The sequence below is a fragment of the Scyliorhinus canicula genome, chromosome 7, assembly GCF_902713615.1.
Source record: "Scyliorhinus canicula chromosome 7, sScyCan1.1, whole genome shotgun sequence".
NCBI classification, from domain to species: domain Eukaryota; kingdom Metazoa; phylum Chordata; class Chondrichthyes; order Carcharhiniformes; family Scyliorhinidae; genus Scyliorhinus; species Scyliorhinus canicula.
The window spans coordinates 7,584,995-7,606,503 of NC_052152.1; the positions used below are offsets into that span (position 1 = coordinate 7,584,995).

Genomic DNA, 21,509 nt, shown 5'->3' on the forward strand with positions numbered 1-21,509 from the left:
AGTTGGATCCCCCCTCCCCCCACCAGGACAGCCCCCACAGCCAGAACGCCGAGCTTGTGCCAGGTAGGACCACACTGGGGGGTGGGCACGTTCAGCGGCCCCCGACCGGCGCCGCGTGGCGGTATTCAGGACCCCCCCCCCCCGCCGATTCTCCGACCCAGCGCCGGATCAGAGAATCCCTCCCAAGAACTTTGGTTTATTTATAGTTATGTTATGTACAATACCAGGTGGATCCCTACAGATTCTCTCTATGGTCGGTGTCTTACTGGCCAACTACAACTAACTGGAGTTTCCCTCCCCTCAGCGAGGGAGGTCGTACTCCGCGCGAACCACGGGGAAGTTAATCATTCCCGCCCCGTTCGTCCCGTGCACCTCGGTCAGTGCAGCACTCCCTCAGTACGGCACTGGGAGGGGGCATCAGCCTAAATATTGTGCTCAAGCCTGAAGGACAAATTCCTTCCTTTGGTTTCAGTGATGACCCATGGGCCTTCGCCTGGCTGATTGCTCGAAGGCAGGTGCTAATGGGATGGAGGTCAGCTTCTCCACCCAGTGCCTCAGTGTGGCTGGGGGATCTGGTGGAAATTTTGTATCTTGAAAAAGTCAAGTACACCGTGAGGTGCGCAATTGAGGGGTTCGACCAAAGGTGTTGGCGTTCATTTTGTACTTCAAAGAATTGTTCACCATTACCTATTTGAGTTATGTATAAAATTGGAAAAGCTGAATTAAAATATGGATTTTTTAGAAGTGATGACCAATTAAAAATGAAAGAAAAAAGGTGAAGTTGACACTCCTTAAGCAGCAGGTAAAGGAAATTCCGACTCAAGTTAAGTAGCTCTGCAGCTATGTTCCAAATTATGCATCGCGTAGACTCAGCCACAAGCCAAACATAAAACCAGGATTTGCCAAGACGGGTATTCGCGCTGACACATTCTTTTAGTCGGTTCGAGGTGATGTACCAATGTCAACATGAAGTGATTTTGGTTCACCCCAGTGCCCATATTAAACGGAAATCTCATCGGAAACAGGCTTCTGCTTCACATACACAGGAACAGGACCCCTTTCAGAATTGTGGTAGCCATCTGGCCAGAGTTAAGGGGTCAGCGAAGCCACTGACCCCCCCAACCCACCTTCCCAACTCCACCCCCAATCGGAGGCTGTTAATTCCCCCATTAACGGGGTAGAAACCCAACACTGTGGGCCGAACGTCACCGCTGTTTTTCTTTGGTCATTTACAAACACGTTCTGCGCCTGCCACAGTTCAACTCCAGTAAAACCAGGACTTAAAACAGCACAAAGACTCACACGTGGGCTACACCCCAAACACTTGAGAGGAGATGATGAAAAGGTTACCTGAGCTTTGACGAGAGTTGAATGGGAGAGTGGTGAGTTCTGCTGATTCAGAATTAGACACTGTGGTTGTGGGTTGCTTCTCGCAAGGCCTAATCCTATGAAACCTTCGAAAGGATAGGCTGAATCGCATGCTCCTGTGAAACCCTTGTTTGCAGATCTTCAGTTGCCGTGGGAAACGTCGCTGACGAGGCATTTCCAGAACTCCTAGGATTCAACAGTAGAGATTTTCTGATAGATAGGTTTCTGGCCACTGGCTCCCCTGCATCTCCCTGGATGGCCAAAAACTGCGACCTGACCTAGCAGTTGAGATAGGTTTTCTGATTGTCAGCCAAGCTACACCTGTACTGGCAATGCAGAAGTGAGGGTTAATGTCCATTTGAATAGAAGGTCACTGAGGCAGCAAGAAGAGCAGGCCACCAGCAAAGTCGGAAATAAAGGGGAAGTGGGTTTGACCATCACACATTCAATTGCCTGGGAATTCCCTCACTCTCTGTCTCTGTCTCTGTCTCTCTCTCTGTCTCTGTCTCTGTCTCTTTCTCTGTCTCTCTCTCGTTCACTGTCTCTTGTTCCCTCTCTCTCGATCACTCTCTCCGCCCTCCTTCAATGTCATCCTTAAAATCATCCTTTTTGCCCCAGCTGTTGGTCACCCATCCGGTGTGGCAATTGTCTGCTAACATCCCTACGAAGCCTCTTGGGATGTATATTCTACCTTAGAAGGTGCAAGATAAATGGAAGGAGACCTCAGTGAGCAACAATGGAATATGGGGGACGATTCAACGGCCCCACCGCGCCGACTTGGTGTCGGGACAAGATCATTGAATTTCGCGAGAGCCTCTTGTGAGATTTGTGATGCTCGAAATATCTTGCAAGATTCCACTGAATGTCGTGAAATGTAGCAATCGGGATCTCACTCTAGGTCCAGATATGTATATGGAAATGAGCCGGATTCTCCCAGAGCCCAGGATTTACTATCTCCGCCTTGGAGACCTCGCCAGGGAGCCAGTTATTACTGGTCCACACAATCGTGGGACAAAGGTTATGGCACCTGGGCACGCTGGTAGTGCCTGGATGGCAGGGGCATTGCCAGTGTGCCAGGCTGGCAGTGCCCAGGCCCTCGGGTGCCAGATTGGCACTGCCAAGGGTCAGGACCTGAGGGGGGGGGGAGCGTTGCCCATGAAAGGGATGGGTGAGTAGGGTAGAGTGTGGGGGGGGGGGGGGGGGGGGAGGAGGTGACGGGAGATCCTGAAACCGGGGGGGGGGGGGGGGTGGAGGAGGTGAAAAGGGGAGTGGGGGTGCCCGAGAAGGCCCTCAGTGACCCCGTGTCTTCCTCACTTGGGGAGATAATAACTGCAGGGGGCGGCATTGTCCGTGGGTGGGGTCCCTCAAACGCACTTGGAGTTCGTCGGACCCTTTCAAAATGGCGGCACAATCTCTGAGCAGCCGGTCTCGCCGGCGAGTTCTGCTCAGCACTGCTGACGACATTTCTAAGTGTGGGCTAGACCGGGGCAGAAACTCCCCAAGGCCCAACAGAAAGATGAAGTGTGTGTGTGAATATCGGTCTAGATAACTCAGCCAGTGTGAAACACCCCGCCAAAGACACCCAAAATGATAGCATGAAATTGTTTTGGTTGTATCAAGTCCTAGTTCTTGTATGAATTCATAAATCCAAGTGGCCAGTAATGATAGGTTCAGTTTTATAACTGACATGGACATCACAGAAGACCACTTGGCCCATCCTGTCTGTGCTGCTTCAGAAGACACAAGAGTGGTGATTTCAGAGGAATTTCCTCTCCGTAACTCTCGATCTCTCTTTCTCTTCCTTCAAACCATCGCTTAAAACCTGACCCTCTGAACAAGCTTCGGAACTCCGCTACAAGTAACTCCTTCTATGGCCCAGTGTCAAATACGGTTGGATTACGGACCTGTCAGTTACCAGATGTTTTAAAGGAACTAGACAAGTTCAAGTTATCAAGTTGTCCAAAGGGGATAGCAGCACGGTAGCATAATGGTTAGCACGGTTGCTTCACAGCTCCAGGGTCCCATATTTAATTCCCCGCTGGGTCACTGTCTGTGCGGAGTCTGCACGTCCTCCCTGTGTGTGCGTGGGTTTCCTCCGGGTGCTCTGGTTTCCTCCCACAGTCCAGAGATGTGCAGGGTTAGGTGGATTGGCCATGATACATTGCCATTAGGTTCGGTGGGGTTGTGGGGATAGGGTGGAAGTGTGGCTTTAAGTAGGGTGCTCTTTCCAAGAGCCGGTGCAGACTCAACGGACTGAATAGCCTACTTCTGCACTGTAAATTCTATGATATTATATGTGTTACTCAAAACAGTTTAACTGCTGGAGGTAATTAAACATTTTGATAAAAACAGTTAACTGGTGAACAAATTCCATGCATTTACTTGCGAGGGCTGTTTAAACTATTGAGTGTGGTTTTGGACCACACAAGGCCCCTTCTACAAACGTTGTGGTATTCACCCACACACAGCTGCTGAAAAGCTTGTTCTGTTTGTATCAAGTACTCTTCTCGTTTGTGCAGTCTCTGCTGAAGAGCAACAGTTCATGTGAGGGGAGTAGGCATTGGAAAACGCTGATCCTGCTGAAGTCAATAGGAATAAAAGCGTGGAGGGATGTAGAACAACTATTTCCCATTTTCACCAACTTGAAATGAGCAATTTCAGGTTCAAAAAAACCCTCAATTCCTCCGATGAGAATTAACCAGTGAATCCATGTGGAGAGTAATTACTCAATGGCCTCAAAGCAGCCTATTTGATTGGTTTCCCCACCCATCACCTTAAACGTCCACTCTCTCCACCACCACAGAGGCATCAGTGTGTATTGTCTACAAGATGCACTGCAGCATTTTGTCAAACCTCCTTCGACACTACCTTCCAAACTGTGACCCCTACCACCTCGAAGGACAAGGGCAGCAGATACCTGGCAAACCCCACCACCTGCGGGTTCCCCTCCAAGCTACTCACCATCCTGACTTTCACTTCACTGTCGCATGGGTCAAAATCGTGGAACTCCCTCCCTAACATCACTGTGGGTGTACCTACACCTCATGGACTGCAGCAGCTCAAGAAGGGTCCTCCACGAGAGCAATCAGGGAAGGGTAATAATTGCTAGCTAAATCCCACAAATTAATAAATTAAGAAAACGCGCCCAGGACGCACAATGGACAATCTGCTTTGTCTGAGCCCTCGTTTGTCCCCCCACGAGACGATTTGTACAACTGACTGTTAGTGAGTTACAACCAGGTGAATGTCAAAAACAAACCAATAACACGGGGGAAAAAAGTTACGAAAAGATGCGCTCGGAATCAAGCTGCACTCTCCACAGGCCAGTTGCCAGATTGAGGCTGACTGGAAAACGTCCACACGATCCCCTGAGCATCAGGCGCGTCTCCAAGGAAACAAAAGTCGACACCGACTGCTAAACCTCGCCAATTAGACAGTGCGGAGTGAGAGCTGCTGGGGGTAGGCTTCCGTTCCTCGCAGAGTCTCTTTGCTCCTCATTAATCATCTGAAGTTCCGCTGTCACAGACACAGAGAGACTGGAAGTCAGGGAGAACTTCCAGACAATTAAAATCTTTCCAAAAAAAGTGTTGCAGAGTTTGGCGATCCTAATGCATGAGACTTGAACGCTGACTCCCGCTCAGCAACATCATTTATTATTTATTTATGTATATATATTTTTAAATTTAGAGTACCCAATTCATTTTTTCCAATTAAGGGGCAATTTAGCATGGCCAATCCACCTACCCTGCACACCTTTGGGTTGTGGGGGTGAAACCCACGCAGACACGGGGAGAATGTGCAAACTCCACACGGACACTGACCCAGAGCCGGGATCGAACCTGGGACCTCGGCGCCGTGAGGCTGCAGGGCTAACCCACTGCGCCACCGTGCTGCCCTGCAACATCATTTTTAATGTTAGAAGGCAAGGCAGGTGGAAACGCAATGAAGCAAAAACCTAGAATGGCAATTTCTTCAAGTTTTCCAACTTCTCAAAGCTTCAGAAAGCTTGTTGAGGAGAACTGCAAAAAAAAAATTGTAACTTGAAAGATGGCAAACTTTAAGTCAGACTCATCAAATTGGCTATTGTCTGTGGAGAGAGCAACAACGTTAGTTTTAGACTTCTGATTAAAAGGTCACCGACCGGAACATGTTTCTCTCTCCACAGATGTTGCCTGACTTGCTGAGTGTTTCCAGCATTTTCTGTTCTTACATGGACCGCTAGCACCTGCACTGTTTTGCTTTTGCACAGTAAAGTACAACAGGTGAGATTTGAACGATTGTCTCTCCTGCTCTGCACAATGCTGACGTAATGTCATTGCATTACCTTAAATACTGGGGACAATGTAACATTTTAGGATATGTCTGAACCAAGGTGATCCATATTACCTGTGCCATCCATTCTTCTAGAATACCACAATGCTGCAATCTTTTAATCCTGGCAGATAGTTCAATATTTTAAGTCAAACCTCTTGACCACACAGCACCATACGGGAGGGTCAGTAGGATAATGTTTTCCAGTGCTGATTCATAGCTGGATCCTATTGCCTTCTGACCCGAGAGTACCACTTACTGAGGCACAGTGACACCAAGGAACCCTCACTGAATACTGCGGAGGGGGCGGTAGATTTTCAATCTGCCACCCTGGTGTAAATCTGACCCCATGGAGATGCCACCCATTGTAGGAACCCTGGTTTTCAACTGCAAAAGGTGTGACGTGCATACAATCCGATTAAAATGGCGGAGCGGTAAGGGACGTGGTGGAGTGCCCCTTTAAGGGGCTAAGTTCCTGGAAGATCATGCGACCCGATTGGTCAATGGGGCCGCAGCCCGAGAACCCTGGCGGTGGAGCATGGGTTTCTGAGTTAGTTTGGAGTCTTGGAACATGGTAACTTTTATCACATTCACTGGATATAGCTATGACTCTAATAAACTGTTACTTGTTAATCAACTTGTTAATTGCCCTTCTGTCAGGATATTACATTGGCGACGAGGATCAACTGGAGGGCCGTCCTATTGCTCCAGGAATCAGGAGGGCAGACCTCGGGTGGAAACCCGTCCTTGAAGCAAACTCGTTCAGCAGTCTGAGAGGTTCAAAAAATACCTCTTTTTGGCAAATTCGACCCCAAATTCGGAGAAATGGGACTATATATTGAATACCTTCACTGTATTTTTAAGGCCAACACAATCAGGGTGGGGGAGGGGGGGGGGGGGGTAAGAAAAACAGTGGGTGATCCTATTGAAGATCTGTAGGCTCCCACATGAAACCTGATTACGGGTTTGACATAAAATATTTCGAGGAGCTTGTGAAATTAGTCAAGGGACATTATCTCCCAAAGCCCTCGATAATAATGCAATGACACAAGTTCCATTTGACGACAAGGGTCCCAGAGGAGGCGATAGTGACGTTCATGGCGTGGCTAAACCAAACGGCTGAATTATGCAAATTCAGGTCTGCACTCAACGACAAGTTGAGGGACAGGTTGGTCTGTGGTGTTAACGACAGATTTACAAACAAAATTGTTAGCAGAGGCAGGGATTACCGTAAAGAATGAATTAGAGGTCGCCCTGGCTGTGGAAAGTGCTGAGGGGGGGGGGGGGGGGGGGGGGGGGGGGGAGGGGGGGGGGGTGATGGAGTTATAGAGTGGGTAAGCAGGCGAGGTCCACCAGGTCTGGCGGGAAGCCACTGGCAGTCATGGTACCAAAGATGAAGGTGCAGAAAGTAACGAACAAAGATGCTCAAAGCAGAAGCGTGCAGAGATAGAGGGAATTTGGTGCACAGACCGGAAGCTATGAAGAATGCTCTCAGTGTGGCTCAGATTATCCCCAAGACAGATGTAAATTCAGGGTGGACGCCACAGGGCTGCTACGAATGAAAGTGAGGCCACAGCAAAATATCCTAAGAACAAACCCTTAAATGTTCCGGGGGGTGGGGGGGTGGTGGTGGTGATGGGAGGGGGGGAGTGAGGAATCAATCTTCACAGAGGCACCTTCGCAAATTCAGAGTCAACCCAATGAGGTTCAAATCAAAGTTACCTTTGCTGCTGAACTATCCATTCGTGAATTGCGTCACTCCCAAAGGAGTAAGATGTCCCCGGACCGCCTTAACACTTAAGGGACTGTTTTGACAGACACTTATGTATTTTTTCAAATAGTTCCTTTGTTAATTGAAGAATGTAATCAGGAACTTAAAGGGGGAAGGATGTGGTGGTGTGCCCCTTGAAGGGGTGAGTTCCCGGAAGGTCATGTGATGTGACAATCTGAGCTCGCGAACCCTGGGGGCGGAGCATGGGTTTCCCAGTTAGTTGGGAGTTTGGTGTCTTGGAATATGGTAGCTTTATCTCACTCTCTGCGTATAGTTATTATTTAATATACCATTATTGGCTAATCAACTTGGTGGTTGCTGGGCTGCCAGGGTAGTACAGGGTCAAATCAATTTTGGGCAATAATGCAAAGTCATACGATGGGGAGTTGTGAATCAGCGGACTTGCATGATACACTCTCTGATTTTCTACTCCATGGGCTTTTACTTGGGGCACAGAGTAAAATGACAGTCAGATTCACTACCACCTGTTATGTTTGTCAATGAAGACTGACTTTACCTCCAGTATAACATCTTACAGTGCAGGAAACCACCCTACGCACTCAGCCCCTGCACCTCTTTGAAAGAGTCCAACCTCCCCCACACCACTCCTTCTCCGATCCCCCATGCTCCTGCAAACCTTTTCCCCTTTCAAATGTATATTCAATTCCTTTATGGGAAATCATGGCATCAAATAATCTCTGCTCATCTCCCCTTTGGCTTTTTTTGCCAATTGCTTTGAACCAGTGTGCTCTGGTTACAGATCGTCCTGTCCAAGGGCAAGTTTTCCCTATTTACTCAGAATCAATCATCATTTTAAACGTCCCTCTTAATCTACCCTCTAATCTTCTCTGCTCCAAAAAGAACAACTCCAACATCTCCACGTCTTTCCTACAACTGAAGTCCTTCATTCCTGATACCACATTTCCCCCCCTCCCAAATTCTCTTTCCGCACCTCGTTTTGCATTAAGGTGGACTTTCATCTGTTTGCATCGCGAGTAATTCCAGGAACAGGTTATAGTTTGTCGCCAGAGGCTTATCGCTGAACGGATGCCACTCCACAGCAAGTGTGGCTGACCAGGTGTCTCTCCCACCCTTACCCCCAGTCATTGGTATATTTGAAAGGATTTGCAGATCAAACTGTTTGGCCGCGTTATGAATGCAGCTTCCTTGGCCATCAGGTTCTGGGGTGGGACTCGAACCTGGAGCTTCTGGCTCAGAGTCAGGGACACTACCCACTATGCCACAACACATCCCTTCCTGTAGTGTGTCCACAGTTGGACGCAGTATTCAAGAGGAGGCTGGGCCAGTGGCTTTTTAAGGTTTAGCGTTGCTTTTGTTCTCTTTTGTTGTTAAGGCCAAGAGTCTAGTGTACATTTTTTTCGAAAACAATCTTCTGAACTCATCCCACCACCTACAAAGATTTCTGTTCAGTACACCCACAGTGTACTGTTGCCCCATCTTCTTTAAAATTGCAGCATTTTGTTTATTTCGCTTCTCCGAGCCTTCCCGCCTGAAATGCGTCACATAAAAGGCAAACACATTTTAACTTCTTTATGCTGCAGTTGGGTTCTGAGGCTAAACTTGTCTATTTTAAAATAAAGCATTCAGTGAACAAAGGGAACTTCTTTTCATAAACCACCCTTCCATATCTGACTCCATTCTTCCACTCCAGTACAAGCACTGGGTTCAATCGGCCCAAACTATGGTGAATTTCCAGTAGCCACCACCCGGTGATGGGACAATACAAGAACATACAAGTTGTTACCTGTATGGAGAGTCACACTGTAAGGAGGTTTAGCACTGGTTATGGTGCTGGTTGTGGTCTGTGGCTGAAGCATCTTGGCTGCCAGTTCCTTTGCACACGGATGCTTCATCTCCAAATTCCGCATGTACGCACTGAGCTTCAGAAGTTGGCTGATACAAAACTTTTCTCGACGAGACACGTGTCCTTTATGGAACCTTTCCAAAAGCCCTAGAAGTCAACGGCACAAGTTTATGACTTGGTGGCATACTAAAGGTTGATGGCTACGTTAGCAGGTGAAGGATACTCACCAGTTGACGGTCCAGTTGCAATTGCTCAAAGCTTCCGCGATGGAGCATTTCAGCAGATGAAGGCTTAACTTGTCTGCCTGAAATGTTTCACCCCACCATCTCCGTGGTGGAGCTGTAATTTCAAACAGGATTAACAACTCTGCTAAAAAAAGGAATTTTACACAAATGCCTTGAAAGATCAGGTTTATACCCAAAGTAGTCTCATGAAAACATGGGTCTTGGAGCTAGTTAGGTTGGGAATAGGCTTGAAAGTACAGGGTCGGAGCTAACAGTAGCATGTTTGAGAGGAGGGAAAAGTAGGGCTGAATTGTGCGAGACTCAACAGTACATCCTCATACTTGATTGTCCAACGTTTCAATGGTCTGTTTCTGTGGTCCTCTATTGTGTCACTGATCAAGCACAATATGGAATCACTGCCACATCGAAGCTTTGAGTTGATTCATACCATCGGAAATTTGAGGTATTGATGGACCAATTAATCCAGTGAGCTAACAAGGGGTACCCACTAGCGTCCTATAACCCTTAGACATCCACGCGCTCCATTGAATTCTGCCTTCTGGTGCTTCCTCGATTTCCTTCACTCTACAATTGGCAGCCATATCCTCAGCAGCCTAGGGTCCAAGGTTTGGAATAACCACCCTGAACCTCTCGGCCTCCATCTCCTCCTTTAGGAAGCTCCTTGAAACATACCTCTTTGACCAGGCTTCTGGACACCTGTCCTAACATCTCTTTACGTGGCTCAGTGTCAAATTCTATTTGATAACATTCCGCTGAAGCAACCTGAGACTTTTTCCAACATTGAGGCACTTTAAAAGTACAGGTCATTGCGGATCATTTTAAATGCACACACATTTCGGATAGGACTACAATCAAAGGGAAGCAAGTCAACTACAAGTTACGATGATCTGGAACGCGCTGCCTGAAGGGTTTCAAGAGTAGCTTTCAAAAGAATACTGGATAAATGCTGGAAAAGGAATAGAATCACACAGTGGGGATTTGAGGAAAGACCTTTTTACCCAGAGGGTGTTGATGGTCTGGAATGCACTGCTAGGGAGGGTGGTAGAGACAGGTTGGCTCACATCCTTTAAAAAGTACCTGGATGAGCGCTGGGCGCTGGGTATGTCTTAACAATCGTGGCTGTGGGCCAAACCCTGGCAAATGGGATTAGGTAGACAGGTCAGGTATTTTTTACCTGTCGGTGCCGGTGGGGGGGGGGGGGGGGGGGAGGGGATGTGAGCAATCTGAGCAGGGGGGGGGGGGGGGGAGTGAGCAATCTGAGCAATTGGAGGAGGAGGATGGCCATACAATGAAACCTACAGGAATATGTTCAACCCGAGTTGCCGACCAGCGTGGTGATCCATGGAATGGAATTTGGTGGTGTTGTGGTAACATAGTGGAATTAGCCCAGGCGAATGCCCTGGACACAGGGGTTCAAATCGTACCACAGCAACTGGTGGAATTTACACTCAATTAACAAATGTTGAATATAAATCCAATCTCAAGAATGGTGACCATGGAACTACAATTAATTGTTGTAGAAATCCCATTGCAGTCCTGAGGGAGCGCTACATCGTCGGCATGCCATCTTAATGACGAGGTCTCATTCTGTCCATTCAAATTATTATAAAAGAAAATACAATCAGTATTTGAAGAAGTGTACAGGAGTTCTCCTCTCGTGTCCTGTACCAATATATTCGTCAAACTTTGAACATATTCTCTGATTCTTTCCAGCTGCTTTTTTGTTGCGGGATCTTGCTGTGCACACATTGGCTACTTCCTTTCCCACATTACAACAGTGACTACACATCCATAATATATAATTGGCTGCAAAGCAGTTTCAGACACCTGGTGGTCATGAAAGGCGCTATTTGAATGCAACTTCAACAAAAGATTTCGCTCGTTGCTGCCATTTTCTGACACGACATCCTGAAATGTTGATGATTCTCATTTCAAAACTTTGCTCAAAGCATTATTAGTAATGAAACAAGTTACATTCAAACAATTACACTTGTCATTACTTTACCTGGAAGAAATCTAGCCAACCTTCATTTATAATCATGTACCAGGACAGCTCATGCAGGAACAAATGCTTTTGCCAAAAGTCCGTTGGTTAGATGATGAATGGAAGTAGATGCGTGCCAACCCTGTATTGTGCTGATGACGAACACAGATGTTAAAGATCCCATGGTATGATACATATTAAAAAAACTACTGCCCCGACCAACCAATTCTCAACACCACTAAACACAAGTTATCAGGCCTTTCATGCATCTGCTGTTTGTAGGATCTCACTGCGCACATCTTAACACTTTGACCATGTCTGTGTTGTGATACGCAACGGAACTCTTTTCCTATTCAAAGTTGTTAAACAACTGGCATAATTTCTTTCATGGCTCACTTCCACTCTCTTGGCACAACTCTCTGCAAAAACCCCCTCCCACTGACACCCACACACAGCCACACTCGACCAGTGCAGACTCTACCTGCAGTACATTTTGCTGCTGTCTTTGGTGCTGTAGCCCAGTATTTTTCAAACTTTTTTTCCGGGGACCCATTTTTACCAACGAGCCAACCGTCGGGATCCAACCCGGCCGACCTTCGGGACGTACGCCGGCCGACTTGCGCGACCCACACCGGCCGACCTTCGCGACCTACGCCGGCCGACCTTCGCGACCTACGCCGGCCGACCTGCGCGACCCACACCGGCCGACCTTCGCGACCTACGCCGGCCGACCTGCGCGACCCACACCGGCCGACCTTCGCGACCTACGCCAGCCGACCTTCGCGACCCACCATTTTCTCTTCCCTTGTTTGTTGCTGACAAAAATGGAGGAAATGGTTTTGGGTCCCTTTGGCGCCACCAAACTTGAAAAAAAAAGGCTGCGACCACATAAAAAAAATGCGGCCGCACTGCACATGCGTGCCCGATCGTCGGTGCATAGTTTTGCGCACGTGCACCGATGATCGGGCACGCATGCGCAGTGGGGCCGCATTTATTTTTATATGGTCGCAGCGTTTTTGAAGGCCGCTCACAGCCGGTATTATTAAAAGCCGGCTGCTGCGGCTGTTGCACAGGGATGTGCGCGATCAGGAGCGCCGTGAAGGACGGCTCCACGACCCTCCCGACACCCGCCCGCGACCCGCTCACGGGCGCACCCCTGAGTTTGACAATGCCTGACGTAGCCCAGGAAACCTGGACTTGTAATCAGCCACAATGCATTCGACCCTCTCATTTCTTCAGTTAGTTCTGGCAAATGACCCGGAGGAACCGTTGCTTTGGAAAATAATTGGCCTCACCGTGACTGCTGTCTGGCCAGGATGGCCAGCCCTACCCCCAACCAGTCTCTCTAACCCAATCTCACCAGGGCTCATGCCTGAAATGGGCGTTTGACCTCCTTAATAGCCAATCAGGGGCCTAATGTGTGATGGAGGTCCTAGCTTGCAGATTCAACATCAACTAGGCAGCAAAGTCTCCTGTATTGACTGCAGCAAGGGGCTCTCAAACGGGGGTTTACTGTCCAATACTCACCTCTCTGTAAAGACAGAATGAGTAACAGTGCTCGACAACACTGCCGCCCTCTCTCCTTGACTTTGGGATCTGACCAGGCTTCCCAAGGGAGCCCCCAATAGTGAGCCAGCTGCCCTGGGAGACCAGGGGGGGGGGCTGGTGGTTGACCGGCTTTATAGCAACGGGGCCCAAGGAACACTTTCCAGCAATCACCAGGCCAACTCCTCCAAGCTGGGGGTAGATTCAGCCGTGTGACGCCAGTGTCTTGTTTTATTCGCTGTGGCCTCAGCCTCACAAATATTCTGTTATCAAAGGAATGATCAGCTCAGTTCTCACAGCACCTGCTAAATGATTGTATACCTTGTCTTGTAAACTGATCCTTCACTGCGGACATACCTGAAGATGCAATGAGACAGAATCATCCAATTTTTCCTGAATCACAAGGCGACAGTATGAAGTTGTCATGTTACTGAACGAATGATCTTAATTAGTCCAAACCCCAACCCGTGAATTAAATTTAGGATTGAAGAAACATGGAAATCAATCAGCTGACATCAGTAAAAATGACAACCATTGACACGAGAACTGAAGGGCCTCTTTCGATGCGATAAAACCCGATGACTCTGTGACCAGGAAGCCGCAGGGTTGTTGTGGAAAGTTATTTGGTTCATGTTAGTGAAGGAAATCTGACCGTTCTTACCTCAAGAGAGAGCAGAGATCAGCAATAAATGATGCCCCTGCCAGAGGCGACCACACCCTGAGGTTACAAAGTAAAACAACAGCTGAGTCTTGCCCGAAGCGGCTGAGCTGGGGTGGTGGTGGGGTGGAGGGTGATGGTAAAAGTGTCCAAAGGAGTTAATTCAGCAAAACACAAGCCTCTTATTTCTGCACAGCCAGACACAGTCGGCATAAATCCTGACAACGGGTGGGTAGGGATCGTGATATTCTCAACTTCTTAAAATCTTAAGGCTGACCTTAAACTGCATCTAACTGGACCAATTTGGGTTTAATGTAGGTGGAAAGAAGGGTGGGCAGTCAGACAGCTCCCTGGCAGCAGATTGGCTCATTAAACATGTTAATGAGCTGGTAGCGTTTCATTCTGTCATGTTTAGTCATAGCCAGGCGCATTCCCCAGGCTGAAGAAAGGGGAGGATAATGTTGCGGAGAAGGAAAATCTGGGTCCCCAGGCGTTAACCGCATGGAACCCCCATCTCTACCGTCCCCCCCCCCCCCCCCCCGCCCCGTGTCCCCCCCCCCCCCCCCCACAACACCTCCCAATGTTGGCAGAAGCAAGCTCCTAACCTGTGCCTGGGGGCCCGTCTGGGAGGGCAGCACGGTAGCACAAGTGGTTAGCACTGTGGCTTCAGCGCCAGGGCCCCAAGGTTCGATTTTCGATTCCCCGCTGGGTCACTGTCTGTGCGGAGTCTGCAAGTTCTCCCCGTGTGTGCGTGGGTTTTCTCCGGATGCTCCGGTTTCCTCCCACAGTCCAAAGACGTGCAGGTTAGGTGGATTGGCCATGATAAATTGCCCTTAGTGACCAAAATAGGTTAGGAGGGGTTATTGGGTTACGGGGATAGGGTGGAAGTGAGGGCTTAAGTGGGTCGGTGCAGACTCAATGGGCCGAATGGCCTCCTTCTGCACTGTATGTTCTATGTTCTATGACTTCCAGGTTGGAAATGCAACACTGTGAAGTCAAAACGTTGTGACTTGGAAGGACCCGAACTCTGGGAATGCCTCCAGCAATAGACTCTGCCGTCTCCCAATCACTGGGGCCGCCACTGGGTATCAGCAGAAACTGAGAGTAGGAAAAGAAAAAACATTACCTGGGACCTCGGTCAGAGTGAAAGGGAGTGTGGTGCTGACTGTGGCGCTGGTGGTAGCAATGGTTGTGGTTTGAAAATGGGTCATCTTCGCCGCCAGGTCCACCGCACAAGGAAGGTCCATGCGATACCTCCTGGAGAAGGAGTGATATCGTGAAAGGGCACGGACGCAAGTCTTTTCTCTGTAGGAGAGGCGTCTGTTACCAAACAGGTTCAGAAATCCTAGGAGTCAACAGTACATGTTACTAAGACAAGGCATGTACTCGAGTGGTTTACATCCTGACTGGATGCAGACCATCCTGCAGGTATTACTTAATTGAAATATCAGAGGAAATTCAACAATTTGACACTGATTACGCCGCACGGAGCCGAGGGTAATGGACCGAGTTTGTCTGACAGCAGGGCGCAGGTGGTGAGTGCCAATGGCAAGAGGTCCACTTGCTGGGGCAGATGGAAATAAGAGTCAGGTCTGTCCCCATTCTGCATACCCAAAAGACCTTTCTTACTGCCCCAGCTCCAGGAGGACACCCCCACCAGCTCATCATTGTTGACAAGTGAGTGTATTGGTCAAGCCCAGCAGTGAATGGGTCAGCCCACCAGCAGCCAAGGGGAAGGTCCGTATTTGGTCGCTCACAAAGTGGATGGCAGGCATCTGTAAATTCTCGAGCAGCCTGCCCCACGGAGAAGCGATGAACTAAACCAAATCAATGAAAAGAAAAGGCTGGTTTGAAACACTGAGGGTAGGCCTACAGCACTGAAAACAGGTCGGAGAACAATGGAGATGCGGTAGGACAGGAGAAATTTAGATTTTCTTCACTTGACTTTTCATTCCCCGCCAGTGTTTGGGTTTCACAGGTGCCAACAGCTCTCTTATCCAACAGGTTAGTGTCAAAAGGCTAGACAGTCAGTCAGTCAACTGGTACTGAGAATCACAACTGAGACAGTCCTGATATCGCCCAGGTTCACCCCTGCCTCAGCTGAAACTCTGATGAATTGCCTTCAGATTCAACCATTCTATTCCTCTCCTGGCCCGCCTTCCATCTTCTCCACCATGAACCCGGATTCTGCTGCCACCATCCTAACTTGCGCCAAGCCCCCTTCACCCATCACTGCCTGCGCTGACCTCCATTAGTCCCCAGACCAGCAACACCTCAAATTTTAAAAGTCTCACCCTTGCTGTCAAATCTCTCCTGGCCCCGAGATATCTCCCTATTGTCTTTCAGCTCAACAGTGCTCCGGAACCTCTTCCATCGATTCAATGTACATCCCGGATTTGAATCACTCCACTATCGTTGGCCATGCCTTTTAGCTGCTGAGGCCCATAGCTCTGAGATTCCATCCTAAAAACCCGTCGCCACAATCTCCTCCTTTAAGGCATCACTTAAAACCTACCTCATTGACCTGGCTTTTGGTCATCTGTCCAAATACCTCTTGCTTGGTGACGTAAAACTTTGTTCAGTCGCCCCCCCCCCCCACCCCCGCCCCCCCCCCGAGCTGGATAAAATACTTTGGGAATTAAAGGTACTTTCAGATGTCTGCAAACAACTGATGTAAATATCAGCGAGTGGAGAATGATGAAGACCCAGACCAACATTCACCTAATCATTTCCTCCCCAAAGCAATTACAAAAACCCCAACTTGGACCTTTGTTGGAGTCAGTTCATTCAGGAGATATAGAACACGGTGCAGCCAAATACCCCTTGCCGCTCACTCTGCTGTGGAGGTAAATCCCGAGCGTCACATCTCCAGTTGTCCAAGTGGCCTCCTTTGCAATTGGACAGCAGCGTCTCTGGCATCAATCCAAGAGAAACCAAGCTTTCCTTCAATTAGTAATCGTCGTTCGCCTCGGCCACAGGTGCAATGGTGACGTTTGCACATTCGATCCACGTTTCACATAATAAAGAACCATTCAATTGGCCCACTGCCCAAGGATTGTTAATGTGTCACAAGTGCCAGCTCAGTCAAAAAGGACAATACAATGCTGAAGTAGCAGTAGGGAAAAGAGTGAGTGAGCAGTGTAGACAATTATCGGCACACATTCTCAAAGCCCCCTCAACACCAGAGTGGGTTGGCGTGTGGGGGAGAGGGAAGTCCTCTGCAACAGCATTAATTGATTTCCTAATTATTTAATTAGGTTCACTAATATCCTTTAAGGAAGGAAATCTGCCATCTATACCCTGGTCTGTCCTACGTGTGACTCCAGAACCACAGCAATGTTATTGACTCTTAATGGCCCAGCAACTCACTCAGTTTAATGGCAATTTGGAATGGGCAACAAATTCTGACCTTGCCAGTGAAGAATGTTAACATGGAAGAATTTTTAAAAGTTAGGTTCCAAGAAATACCCTGCAGACCTGGGGTTGCCATGGGGAGGAACAGCTGAGAAACAAGGGGTAACTAGAAACCTAATTGCAGTGAGATTGGATCAGATAATGTTTCCTATTTCGGCGTTCAGAACAAACTGTGATTTCTTGCAAAGAGGAAAGGTGCAATGTTCTTTCCAAATAGAACAATTTTCTGTTTGGCATTGCAGAATACATTGAGAATTCTGGTGAAATTAAAAAGCAAGGTTCTCCCTGAATGGAACAGTTTAATGTCTGGCAGATTTAAAACAGAACCTGATGCAGAAGCAGATTTCTGAGATTAGAGCAGAATCTGGGTTACTGTGTGTGTTATACAGTTGGAAAAGACAAAACACTGAAGACAGCAAGGGCAAGGGATTGTGGATTGTAGAAGGCCCATTGCTGCTGTTTCAGTGCCACCTGGGCCCACCAACTATGCAAAGGAGCTGGAGATTCTCTACCATCAGGACTGTCATGACCTGAGAGCGAGAAAGGTTGTAGACATGCACCTTGTCGGTAGCAACTATGTCTGAAGGTTTTGGGTGAATTATGGCTAATAGTGAGTATGACTTAAGGGCCAAAATGATTGCGTAGGAAGTGAGACATCCTACACGGGTGGAACGGTGGAACAGTGATTAATAATAATAATAATAATCGCTTATTGTCACAAGTAGGCTTCAATGAAGTGACTGTGAAAAACCCCTAGTCGCCACATTCCGGCGCCTGTTCGAGGAGGCCGGTACGGGAATTGAACCCACGCTGCTGCCTTGCTCTGCATTACAAGCAACCTGTTTAGCCCACTGAGCTAAACCAGCCCCTTATCACCGCTGCCTCACAGCACCAAGACTCGGGTTCGATTCCGGCGCCGGGTGACTGTGTGGAGTATGTATGTTCTCCCCGCATCTGCGTGGGTTTCCTCCGGGTGCTCCCGTGTCCTCTGGGTGCTCCTGTTTCCTCCCACAGTCCAACAATATGCAGATTAGGTGGATTAGCCGTGATCAATGCTCGGGGTTAGGGGATGGGGCTGGAGGGTGGGCTCAGCTAAGGTGCTCTTTCGAAGGATTGAGCAGACTCAATGGGCCGAATGGCCTCCTTCTGCACTGTAAGATTGCATGCGCTCCCACATTTTGTGGAAAATAATGCTAGTGCTTGAGGCGTACCTTTGCTGCACTTTCTGTTTAAAGTGAAATTTAGCTTTTCATTTGAAATATCCTCCACCTATTAATTCATGTGCGAATTTTAGTTGGTTTGTTTCAGCTAAAGTTTTAAAAAGTGACATTTTGTCCATTGATTTTCTTTCCCTTGGCTTTGTGAGGATTTCTTAAAAATTGCAGATACAGCAGCAGGGCGGCACGGTGGCACATTGGCTAGCACTGCTGCCTCACAGCGGCAGGAACCCGGGTTTAATTCCAGCCTCGGGTGATTGTCTGTGGGGAGTTTGTGCGTTCTCCCCCTGTCTGCGTGGGTTTCCTCCGGGTGCTCCAGTTTCCTCCCACAGTCCAGAGATGTGCAGGTTAGGTGGATTGGCCATGATAAATTGCCCATTAATTTTTTTTTTTTAAATTTAGAGTACCCAATTATTTTTTCCAATTAAGGGGCAATTTAGAGTGGCCAATCTACCTATCCTGCACATCTTTGGGTTGTGGGGGTGAAACCCACGCAGACACGGGGAGAATGTGCAAACTCCACACGGACAGTGACCCAGGGCCGGGATTCGAACCCGGGTCCTCAGCGCCGTAGGCAGCAATGCTAACCACTGTGCCACCGTGCTGCCTAAATTGCCCATTAATGAAAATAGCTTATTGTCACAAGTAGGCTTCAATGAAGTTACTGTGAAAAGCCCCTAGTCGCCACATTCCGGCACCTGTACAGGGAGGCTGGTACTTAGTGTCCAGGGATGTACAGCTTAGGCTATGGGGTTACGGGAATGGGGGGAGAGTGGGTATGGGGAGAGTACTTACCAAAGGGGGTACTGATGTTGACCATTGGTGAACAATTATGATCAACTAATTAATGAGTCAGCATCATAAACTGTAAATATGCTCCGACAAAAATAATAATCTTTATTAGTGTCACAAGTCGGTTTACATTAACACTGCAATGAAGTTACTGTGGATTTTCAGAGTAACTTCATTGCAGTGTTAATGAAAGCCTACTTGTGAACCAGGCAAATAAAACTTCACTGTTCCAACTCAAGCTTCGGGGCTGGTTTAGCACAGTGGGCTAAACAGCTGGCTTGTAATGCAGAACAACGCTAGCAGCGCGGGTTCAATTCCCGTACCGGCGTCGGAAGGTGCTGACTAGGGGCTTTTCACAGTAACTCCACTGAAGCCTACTTGTGACAATAGGCGATTATTATTATTTTTTATTACTATTAAGCCAAATGGAACAATCATCAATAAATTAATCTCAGAATTGTTACAGTGCAGGAGGAGGCCATTCAACCCATCATGCCTGTACTAGATTTTCATACTGAGCAGCAACATTTGCCTGTTCCTTTTTTAAAATTCACTCATGGGGCATGGGTGTTGCAGGCTATGTCGGCATTTATTGCCCATCCCTAATTGCCCTTGAGGGGCAGTTAAGAGCCAACCACATTGCTGTTACGTCTGGAGTGACATGTAGGCCAGACCGGGTAAGGACGGCAGATTTCTGTCCATAAAACGACATTAGCGAACCAGGCTGTGTTTTTCCGACAGTCGACAATGGTTTCATGGTCATCATTAGACGTTTAATTCCAGATGCGTTATTGAGTTTAAATTCCATCACCTGCTGTGGTGGGATTCAAACCCAGGTTCCCAGATCATTATGCGGGGTCTCTGGAATACTAGTCCAGCAGCAATACCACTACACCATCGCCTCTAAGGAGGTTGATTTTGTTCCCCAAATATTTGCAGCACTGTCCTCACTCTGCAGATTCAAGCATTTTATTCTGTCACCTAACTTTTGGCTTCTTGTATAGATAGCTACATGGTCTCCTTGCCCGATTCAGGAGAACCAGGCTACGTGCCTCAATGACTACCGTCCGTTGGCCCTGACATCAATCATAATGAACTGCTTCGGGAGGTTGGTCATGAGGCACATCAACTCTATACTCCCAGGATGCCTTGATCCACTGCAATTCGAATACTGCCACAACTGGTCCACAGCAGCCACCATCTCCCGAGATCTACACTCAGCCCATCAGCCCAGTACATGCATTCCATGTTGGTCATGAGGCACATCAACTCCATACTCCCAGAATGCCTTGTTCGCATACTGCCGCAACCGGTTCACAGCAGGCGCCATCTCCCTGGCCCTACATTCATCCCTGGAGCATCTCAACAACAAAGACTCCTACATCAGACTCCTATTTATTGACTGCAGCTCCGCCTTCAACTCCATAAACCCAGTCAAGCTCATATGAAAACTCCAAAATCTAGGACTTGACTTCTCACTCTGCAACTGGATCCTCGACTTTCTGACCCACAGGTCACAATCAGTAAGATTAAACAACAACACCTCCTCCGCAATAGTCCTCAATACCGGGGACCCACAAGGCTGTGTACTTAGCCCCCTACTATACTCCCTGTACACAGACGGCTCCATGGCAAAATTTGGTTCCAATTCCATCTACAAGTTTGCTGATGACACGATCACAGTGGGGTGGATCTCAAACAACGACAAGTTAGAATACAGGAGGGAGATAGAGATCCCAGTGGAGTGGTGTAATGACAATAATCTCTCCCTCAATGCCAACAAAACTAAAGAGCTGGTTATTGACGTCAGGAAGCAAAATATCGTATACACCCCTGTCAGCATCAACGGGGCCGAGGTGGAGATGGTTGACAGCTTCAAATTCCGAGGGGTGCACATCACCAAAAATCTGTCCTAGTCCACCCACATTGACCCTACCACCAAAAAAGTACAACAGTGCCTTTATTTCCTCAGGAAACAAAGGAAATTCGGCATGTCCACACAGACTCTTATCAACTTTTATAGATGCACCATAGCAAGCATCCTATCTGGCTGCATCACACCCTGGTATGGCAACTGCTCGGCCCAGGACCGCAAGAAACTTCAGAGAGTCGTGAACCCAGCCCAGTCCATCACATGAACCTGCCTCCCATCCATTGACTCCATCTACACCTCCCGTTGCCTTGGGAAAGCGGGCAGCATAATCAAAGACCCCTCCCACCCGGTTTACTCACTCTTCCAACTTCTTCCATCGGGCAGGAGATACAAAAGTCTCAGAACACGCACAAAGAGATTCAAAAACAGCTTCTTCTCTGCTATTTACAGACTCCTAAACCCTCTTATGGACTGACCTGATCATACGACACTCCTGGATGCTTCAC

At 48.2% G+C, this 21,509-nt stretch overlaps 1 protein-coding gene across 16 annotated transcripts in view; it reads right to left on the reverse strand.

The window, feature by feature from the left end:
• The window catches only part of robo2 (roundabout, axon guidance receptor, homolog 2 (Drosophila)), a 1,648,725-nt gene that overhangs the window by 770,870 nt on the left and 856,346 nt on the right, over positions 1–21,509 (reverse strand). The window lies entirely within an intron of this gene.